Here is a 10,620-nt window from a genome sequence, read left to right on the forward strand (position 1 = left end):
CAAGTCTTGGAATACCCAAGGTTTGCGTGACAAACCTATGCATCCAACACTTCCTCAACTTCTGCCGACTCTACCTCCTCTAGGGCATCCACCTGCACGCTCAACCTCTCCCTAAATGAGTTACACGTTCCAACAGTGCAAAGAGAATCCCCGCACCTCTGTACTGCACAGCAAGGGCTCACCGCAATCAAGCAGTGTTTAAATTAATATGACTTGGAAATCTCAGTCACAAAGCTCAAGAGTTGTGGACAGCTATACAGGATGAGTTTTAGCAATGACTGTCTCCACTGAACCTGGAGCCAGGGAGGGCCGTGTGCTATAACGGTGTGAACCTGGTGGCAGCCCTACATGGGGCAACCTCACACACGTGCCTTGCATGGCTCATGTCCTCAACCCAGTGGTACAGCAATTTCTCGGCCACTATCCAGTCCTTGATGCGCTGCTGCAGAAAGCATGGTCACAATGTGCTCACTTCCGCCGTTGGCGCCCCACAGGTAATGGACATGCATCACTACAGATGTCTTTTGACCTACCAGTTAACCTTTTGATATGCGATGTGCCGACTCAGTGGAATTCCTCTCTGCACATGTTGCAGTGACTGTGGCAGCAGCAAGGAGCCTGGTGCAGTATGTCCTTTTTCATAGCCTGGGCCAACACAGTACGGACGAGGTGTAAATCATGCTTGCAGAGTGGGCACAGATGAAGGACCTCTGAACACTTCTAAACAGTTTCAAAATGGCTGCTAAGATGGTTAGCGCTGATAATGCCATCATCAGCATCACTTTTCCGGTCATCTACATGCTGGAGCACACTTTGAATAGTCTGATGGAGAAGGTGTTGGTCCCAGAGGAAGAGGTAGAAACAGAGTAGAATGCGGAAGGGATAACAATATCTCTAAGTTCTTGACTGTCGTTGTAAAGGCGGGAGCCATGGGTGGTTGGGGATTGATGGATGGTTGAAGGATGGATCATAGTACCAGACAAACTGTTACTGAAGATTCAGGAGCCAAGGAACAAATGGAAGAGGATGAGGAGGAAGAAGTGATGGGCGCACAACAGTCAGGAGATGAAGAGGATAATGATCCTCTGTCATCCGTGGTTGGTGGGAAGGGATAGAGGAAGCAAGCTTGAGTAATACCTCACCACCAACACACCATGGACTTGAACCTCATGGAAGTGCCCAACATATGAGCACCTTCTTGCTGCACCATCTTCAACATGATGCTCATATTTTTAGGGTTAGAAATAGTGTTGAGCATTCCGATACCGCAAGTATCGGGTATCGGCCGATACTTGCGGGTATCGGAATTTCGATACCGAGATCCGATACTTTTGTGGTATCAGGTATCGGTATCGAAACAACATTAATGTGTAAAATACAACATTAATGTGTAAAAAAAAGAATTAAAATAAAAAATATTGCTATACTCACCTCTCCGACGCAGCCTGGACCTCACCGAGGGAACCGGCAGCGTTGTTTGCTTAAAATGCGCACGTTTCCTGCCTCCCGCGACGTCACGGCTTCTGATTGGTCACGTGCCGCCCATGTGGCCGTGACGCGACCAATCACAGCAAGCCGTGACGTAATTTTTAGGTCCTGGAAGCTTAATTCTAGGCATTCAGGATTTTAAAATTACGTTCCGGCTTGTGATTGGTCGCGTCGCGGTCACATGGGCGACGCGACCAATCACAAGCCGTGACGTCACGGGAGGCAGGACACGCGCGCATTTTAAAATTACGTCACGGCTTGTGATTGGTTGCGTGCCGCCCATGTGGCCGCGACGCGACCAATCACAGCAAGCCGTGACGTAATTTCAGGTCCTGAATGCCTATTTCTGCATTCAGGACCTGAAATTACGTCACGGCTTGCTGTGATTGGTCGCGTCGCGGCCACATGGGCGGCACGCAACCAATCACAAGCCGTGACGTAATTTTAAAATGCGCGCGTGTCCTGCCTCCCGTGACGTCACGGCTTGTGATTGGTCGCGTCGCCCATGTGACCGCGACGCGACCAATCACAAGCCGGAACGTAATTTTAAAATCCTGAATGCCTAGAATTAGGCTTCCAGGACCTCAAAATTACGTCACGGCTTGCTGTGATTGGTCGCGTCGCGGCCACATGGGCGGCACGCGACCAATCAGAAGCCGTGACGTCGCGGGAGGCAGGAAACGCACGCATTTTAAGCAAACAACGCTGCCGGTTCCCTCGGTGAGGTCCAGGCTGCGTCGGAGAGGTGAGTATAGCAATATTTTTTATTTTAATTCTTTATTTTACACATTAATATGGATCCCAGGGCCTGAAGGAGAGTTTCCTCTCCTTCAGACCCTGGGAACCATCAGGAATACCGTCCGATACTTGAGTCCCATTGACTTGTATTGGTATCGGGTATCGGTATCGGATTAGATCCGATACTTTGCCGGTATCGGCCGATACTTTCCGATACCGATACTTTCAAGTATCGGACAGTATCGCTCAACACTAGTTAGAAATAGTGCTGTTTACTGGGTTTCCACTCTGTTAGATCCACTGTGCAAGAGTAAATTTTGCCAGATGCTTTCCCCCTGGAAAGGGATGTGTGCATGCTGGAGTATCGAAGCAGTCTTGTAGACAACCTTAAGAGTATTTGTCCCCAAGACAGAATTAAAGCACAAAGTGTGCACCGCAGTTATAGACTTCCAATCCCGGGAATGAAGAGTCGTCAAGCCAAAAACAGCAGCAGCAGTTTAAGGGGAAGAAGCAATTTCTGTGAGTCGTGGTCTTCAAAAATGGAAGAGTGGCCAGAGCTCACCTATCACTCCTTGGAGGTTTTGACATGCCCGGCAGGCAGCGTTCTCTTAGTAGGTGTCTTCAGAGCTGCTAGTGGTGTCCTGATGGATAAGCACATCCGGCTGTCACCTGAAAGTGTGGAACGCTGTGGGTGAATTGATTAGTCAACTACTTGTGTTAGTACTTTTCCATTTTTCAAACGTTAGTGGTCTTCCAACCTGTTATTTGTACCACCTAAGTGTGGCTGAGCAAAAAAGCAGTTGAGCTGTTGCATGAGGTGTCAGGGCTCCCAGCAAAGCAGGTTTACATCAGTCCCTCACCCACCTTGTCTTACTTTAAACTTAAATTCAAACCTCTAAATGCTGGCCCAGACCCTGATACCTCAGGCATGGTTCATGGCTGACTGCTGCTTTGCCATTATAAAATTTGTACTGTGGGTCAATTGATGCCACTTTTCCTGGTGTCTGCCCCTAAACTGATCATTTTTGGCAGCTTTTTGGTTTTCTCATCTCTAAGGCTACGTTCACATTTGCGTTGTGCGCCGCAGCGTCGGCGATGCAACGCACAACGCAAACAAAAACGCAGCAAAACGCATGCACAACGCTGCGTTTTGCGCCGCATGCGTCCTTTTTTTGATTGATTTTGGACGCAGCAAAAATGCAACTTGCTGCGTCCTCTGCGCCCGGATGCGTGCGCCGCAGTGACGCATGCGGCGCAAAACGCAAGTGCGACGCATGTCCATGCGCCCCCATGTTAAATATAGGGGCGCATGACGCATGCGGCGACGCTGCGGCGCCCGACGCTGCGGCGCAGACCACAAATGTGAACGTAGACTAAGCAACACCAGTAGCACCACTAGAAGACTTTGATTAATGAAACTGTGCACACACAGGTGTGAACATCTACTCTCTCTGTCCAATCATAACTGTCCCTGAGCTGTGCAACTGCGTCAGTGAGCCGAGTGTGGTGGCGTCAGTCCTTTAATAATCTCTGATGAGGTAATGCGGCCAGCAAATCACAGTAATTCCACTACCAAGATGGCTACAGCATTGCAGTGACTAGCAGGCAATCCCCACATGGTTATTGGCTGTGTAACATACGTTAAACATACGGTGCAGGGATTCAAGCATTCAATTCAAGCACTAGCCAATGCTTGACGAGTGCTGAGCATATCTGAACACTCATCGTCGCTCATCACTACTTATACTAAGAATACCCCATGGACATTCTAGGCTTATAGAAAAGACATCAGCACCTTCATTAAAGGGAACCTGTCACCCCCAAAATCGAGGGTGAGGTAAGCCCACCGGCATCAGGGGCTTATATACAGCATACTGGAATGCTGTAGATAAGCCCCTGATGTATCCTAAAAGATGAGAGGTTATATTATACTCACCCAGGGGCGGTCCCGGTCAGAGAGACCTGGCACCTGCGCACTGCAGTACTTTGCTCTGCCCTCAACAGAGCAGACAAAATATGCCTGTGCCGGAGCCGCAGCGTAAAGACCAGAAAAGGACGTCATCCTATGAAGATGGGAGGCCCCGGACTGTTATGGATCCCAATGGCTAGGGGATCGCACTGGACAAGCAAAAATAACTAAAATAACGGACGAGCTCTAGGGTGATGGAACCTGGGCTGACCGCTGCCCTACTCCTGACAAACACAACTAGAAATAGCCAGGGAGCGTGCCTACGTTGATTCTAGACGCCACGCGCCAGCCTAAGAGCTAACTAGCACTGCAGAGAAAATAAAGACCTAACTTGCCTCCAGAGAAATAAACCCCAAAGGTATAGTTGCCCCCCACATGTATTGACGGTGAAAATGAGAGGAAGGCACGCACATAGATATGAAAATAGAGTTAGCAAAACGAGGCCCGCTATAACTAGAAAGCAGAAGGATACAAAAGGGGTCTGAGCGGTCAGCAAAAAACCCTAATCAAAAACCATCCTGAGATTACAAGCACCCATGTGCCAACTCATGGCACATGGGGAGCACCTCAGCCCACTAGAGCTTCCAACTAGCATAGAATAATATTTAGCAAGCTGGACAAAAAACAAAACAACTGAAAAGCATAACTTAGCTTATCCTGAGAGATCTGGAAGCAGGTAGTCAGAACCAAACTGAGAAGATCTGAGAACATTGATAGCCGGCAAGGGAATGACAGGGAAGCCAGGTTAAATAGGAAACACCCAGCCTCTGATGGACAGGTGGAAACCAGAAACCGCAACCCACCAAAGTCACCCAGTACCAGTTGTAACCACCAGAGGGAGCCCAAAAACAGAATCCACAACAGTACCCCCCCCTTGAGGAGGGGTCACCGAACCCTCACGAGAACCCCCAGGGCGATCAGGATGAGCTCTATGGAGGGCGCGGACCAAATCAGTCGCATGAACATCAGAGGCGACCACCCAGGAATTATCCTCCTGACCATAACCCTTCCACTTAACCAAATACTGGAGTTTACGTCTGGAAACACGAGAATCCAAGATCTTCTCAACAACATACTCCAATTCTCCCTCCACCAGCACCGGAGCAGGAGGCTCAACCGAAGGAACAACGGGCACCTCATACCTCCGCAATAACGACCGATGGAACACGTTATGAATAGCAAACGATGCCGGGAGATCCAAACGAAAAGATACAGGGTTAAGAATCTCCAAGATCTTATAAGGACCGATGAACCGAGGCTTGAACTTGGGAGAAGAGACCTTCATAGGGACAAAACGAGAAGACAACCACACCAAGTCCCCAACACGAAGTCGGGGACCCACGCGGCGACGGCGATTAGCAAACTGCTGAGCCTTCTCCTGAGACAACTTCAAATTGTCCACCACCTGATTCCAAATCCGATGCAGCCTGTCCACCACCACGTCCACTCCAGGACACTCCGAAGGCTCCACCTGACCAGAGGAAAAACGAGGATGAAACCCCGAATTACAAAAGAAAGGAGAAACCAAAGTAGCAGAACTAGCCCGATTATTAAGGGCAAATTCGGCCAGTGGCAAAAAGGCAACCCAGTCATCTTGATCAGCAGAAACAAAACACCTTAAATAAGTTTCCAAGGTCTGATTAGTTCGCTCCGTCTGGCCATTCGTCTGAGGATGGAATGCAGACGAGAAAGACAAATTAATGCCCATCTTAGCACAAAACGTCCGCCAAAATCTAGACACAAACTGGGATCCCCTGTCAGAAACGATATTCTCCTGAATCCCATGCAAACGAACCACGTTCTGAAAAAATAAAGGGACCAACTCAGAGGAGGAAGGCAACTTAGGCAAGGGTACCAAATGAACCATCTTAGAAAAGCGGTCACACACAACCCAGATAACGGACATTTTCTGTGAGACAGGGAGATCTGAAATAAAATCCATGGAAATGTGCGTCCAAGGACTCTTCGGGATAGGCAAGGATAACAACAACCCACTGGCCCGAGAACAGCAAGGCTTAGCCCGAGCACACACTTCACAAGACTGCACAAAGGTACGCACATCCCTTGACAAGGAAGGCCACCAAAAAGACCTGGCCACCAAGTCTCTAGTACCAAATATTCCCGGATGACCAGCCAACACAGAAGAATGGACTTCGGAGATGACTCTACTGGTCCAATCATCCGGAACAAACAGTCTTTCTGGTGGACAACGATCAGGTTTATCCGCCTGAAACTCCTGCAATGCACGTCGCAAGTCTGGGGAGACGGCGGACAATATTACCCCATCCCTAAGGATACCAGTAGGCCCAGAGTCTCCAGGAGAGTCAGGCACAAAACTCCTGGAAAGAGCATCTGCCTTCACATTCTTTGAACCTGGCAGGTATGAAACCACAAAATTGAAACGAGAAAAAAACAACGACCAACGAGCATGTCTAGTATTCAGACGCCTGGCAGACTCAAGGTAAATCAGATTTTTGTGATCAGTCAAGACCACCACACGATGTCCAGCACCCTCAAGCCAATGACGCCACTCCTCAAATGCCCACTTCATGGCCAAAAGCTCCCGATTACCCACATCATAATTGCGCTCGGCGGGCGAGAATTTTCTAGAAAAGAACGCACATGGCTTCATCACCGAGCCATCGGAACTTCTCTGTGACAAAACCGCCCCCGCTCCAATCTCGGAAGCATCAACCTCAACCTGAAAAGGAAGTGAAACATCTGGTTGACATAACACAGGAGCAGAAGAAAACCGGCGCTTAAGTTCCTGAAAGGCCTCCACAGCCGTAGGAGACCAATTAGCAACATCAGCACCCTTTTTAGTCAAATCAGTCAAAGGTTTAACAACACTGGAAAAATTAGCAATGAACCGACGATAAAAATTTGCAAAACCCAAGAACCTCTGAAGACTCTTAACAGATGTAGGTTGTGTCCAGTCACAAATCGCCTGAACCTTGACGGGATCCATCTCAATAGTAGAAGGAGAAAAAATGTACCCCAAAAAAGAAATCTTCTGGACTCCGAAGAGACATTTCGAGCCCTTCACAAACAGAGAATTGGCCCGCAGGACTTGAAACACCTTCCTGACCTGTAGAACATGAGACTCCCAGTCATCAGAAAACACCAAAATATCATCCAAATACACAATCATAAACTTATCCAGATATTCATGGAAAATATTGTGCATAAAGGACTGAAAGACTGAAGGAGCATTAGAAAGTCCAAAAGGCATTACCAAATACTCAAAATGGCCCTCAGGCGTATTAAATGCGGTTTTCCACTCATCACCCTGCTTTATCCGCACAAGATTATACGCACCGCGAAGATCTATCTTAGTGAACCACCTAGCCCCCTTAATGCGAGCAAACAAATCAGTCAATAATGGCAATGGATACTGATATTTGACTGTAATCTTATTCAGAAGGCGATAATCTATACAAGGCCTCAGGGAACCATCTTTTTTAGCCACGAAAAAAAAACCTGCTCCCAGAGGGGACAAAGATGGACGAATATGTCCCTTTTCCAAGGACTCCTTAATATAATTCCGCATAGCAGTATGCTCTGGCACTGACAGATTAAATAAACGACACTTAGGGAACTTACTGCCAGGAATTAATTCTATAGCACAGTCACAATCCCTATGAGGAGGGAGCGAATTGAGCTTAGGCTCCTCAAAAACATCCCGATAGTCAGACAAAAACGCAGGGACCTCAGAAGGAGTAGATGAAGCGATTGAAATCAGAGGTGCATCATCATGAACCCCCTGACATCCCCAGCTTAACACAGACATTGTTTTCCAATCCAGGACTGGATTATGAGTTTGTAACCATGGCAGACCAAGCACTAGTACATAATGTAAATTATACAGTACAAGGAAGCGAATCACCTCCTGATGAACGGGAGTCATGCGCATGGTCACTTGTGTCCAGTACTGCGGTTTATTCATAGCCAATGGTGTAGAGTCAATTCCCTTCAAAGGAATAGGAACTTCCAGAGGCTCCAGACTAAAACCGCAGCGTTTGGCAAATGACCAATCCATAAGACTCAGGGCAGCGCCCGAATCCACATAGGCATCGACGGAAATGGATGACAGTGAACAAATCAGAGTTACAGACAAAATGAACTTAGACTGCAGAGTACTAATGGCAAAAGATTTATCAACCTTTTTTGTGCGTTTAGAGCATGCTGATATAACATGAGCTGAATCACCACAATAAAAACACAATCCATTTTTCCGCCTATAATTTTGCCGTTCACTTCTGGACTGAATTCTATCACATTGCATAGTCTCAGGTGCCTGTTCAGAAGACACCGCCAACTGGTGCACAGGTTTGCGCTCCCGCAAACGCCGATCAATCTGAATGGCCATAGTCATAGACTCATTCAGACCTGTAGGCGCAGGGAACCCCACCATAATATCCTTAATGGCCTCAGAAAGACCATCTCTGAAGTTTGCAGCCAGTGCGCACTCATTCCACTGAGTAAGTACCGACCATTTCCGAAATTTTTGACAATATACTTCCGCTTCATCATGCCCCTGAGAGAGGGCTAATAAAGCCTTTTCAGCCTGAATCTCCAGGTTAGGTTCCTCATAGAGCAATCCCAGTGCCAGAAAAAACGCATCCACACTGAGCAATGCAGGATCCCCTGGTGCCAATGCAAATGCCCAATTCTGAGGGTCGCCCCGCAGGAAAGATATCACAATCCTGACCTGCTGAGCAGGGTCTCCAGAGGAGCGAAATTTCAAAGAAAGAAACAATTTGCAATTGTTCCTGAAATTCAGGAAGGTAGATCTATCTCCAGAAAAAAACTCTGGAATAGGAATTCTAGGTTCAGACATAAGAGTGTGAACAACAAAATCCTGTATGTTTTGAACTTTTGCAGCGAGATTATTCAGGCTGGAAGCCAAACTCTGGACATCCATGTTACACAGCTAAGGTCAGAGCCATTCAAGGGTTAAGAGGAGGTAAGAAGCAGCTAGACAGCAATTAAAGGCTAGGCAGCAAAACTCTGAGGGGAAAAAAAAAAATTAAAAAAAAATTTCCCTTCAACACTTCTTTTTCTCCTGCTTCAGCCCAAACAATTAACACTTTGTAGGCCGGCTATACTGTTATGGATCCCAATGGCTAGGGGATCGCACTGGACAAGCAAAAATAACTAAAATAACGGACGAGCTCTAGGGTGATGGAACCTGGGCTGACCGCTGCCCTACTCCTGACAAACACAACTAGAAATAGCCAGGGAGCGTGCCTACGTTGATTCTAGACGCCACGCGCCAGCCTAAGAGCTAACTAGCACTGCAGAGAAAATAAACCCCAAAGGTATAGTTGCCCCCCACATGTATTGACGATGAAAATGAGAGGAAGGCACGCACATAGATATGAAAATAGAGTTAGCAAAACGAGGCCCGCTATAACTAGAAAGCAGAAGGATACAAAAGGGGTCTGAGCGGTCAGCAAAAAACCCTAATCAAAAACCATCCTGAGATTACAAGCACCCATGTGCCAACTCATGGCACATGGGGAGCACCTCAGCCCACTAGAGCTTCCAACTAGCATAGAATAATATTTAGCAAGCTGGACAAAAAACAAAACAACTGAAAAGCATAACTTAGCTTATCCTGAGAGATCTGGAAGCAGGTAGTCAGAACCAAACTGAGAAGATCTGAGAACATTGATAGCCGGCAAGGGAATGACAGGGAAGCCAGGTTAAATAGGAAACACCCAGCCTCTGATGGACAGGTGGAAACCAGAAACCGCAACCCACCAAAGTCACCCAGTACCAGTTGTAACCACCAGAGGGAGCCCAAAAACAGAATCCACAACACCGGACCGGACCACGATGCCCATTGGATCGGACCTCCCGCCCAGGTGAGTATAATATGACCTCTTTTTCTCATCTTTTAGGTTACATTCCAGAATGCTATAGATAAGCCCCTGATGCCGGTGGGCTTAGCTCACTGTCGATTTTGGGGGTGACAGGTTTCCTTTAACAGGTAGGAATAGAAAATTACTAAAAAATGCATCTCTCTCTTTCTTTGCAAGACAGTTTTAGGGTATTACAGGATCCAATGAGTGTGCTGTTTTCCTGGCAGTCAAGTGCACAATTCCACACAGATCATTGAAGCAGTAGAGGTTCATTATAAAACAAATCACAAACCAGTTTTCAGTTCCGTATTGGAGCCTTCATTAGATGAGCCAGGTGGACCGAGAATATTCATGCATTACATGGACAGGTCAATAGAGATGAGTAGATCAATTTTCTGGACTCTGGTACAGCGTCCAGGTCAGTGGTACCTGACGACTAGGTTGGAGGCCCATGAATCTGTTACCGTCAAGCTAGGGCTGGCACGATATCATCTGTGTAATGTGATGCACGGATTAAGTCATGCAAGCCGTAACAGATCAAATTCTGCGCCATGGACA

This window comes from Ranitomeya variabilis, chromosome 4 (genome assembly GCF_051348905.1).
Source record: "Ranitomeya variabilis isolate aRanVar5 chromosome 4, aRanVar5.hap1, whole genome shotgun sequence".
Taxonomy (NCBI): Eukaryota; Metazoa; Chordata; class Amphibia; order Anura; family Dendrobatidae; genus Ranitomeya; species Ranitomeya variabilis.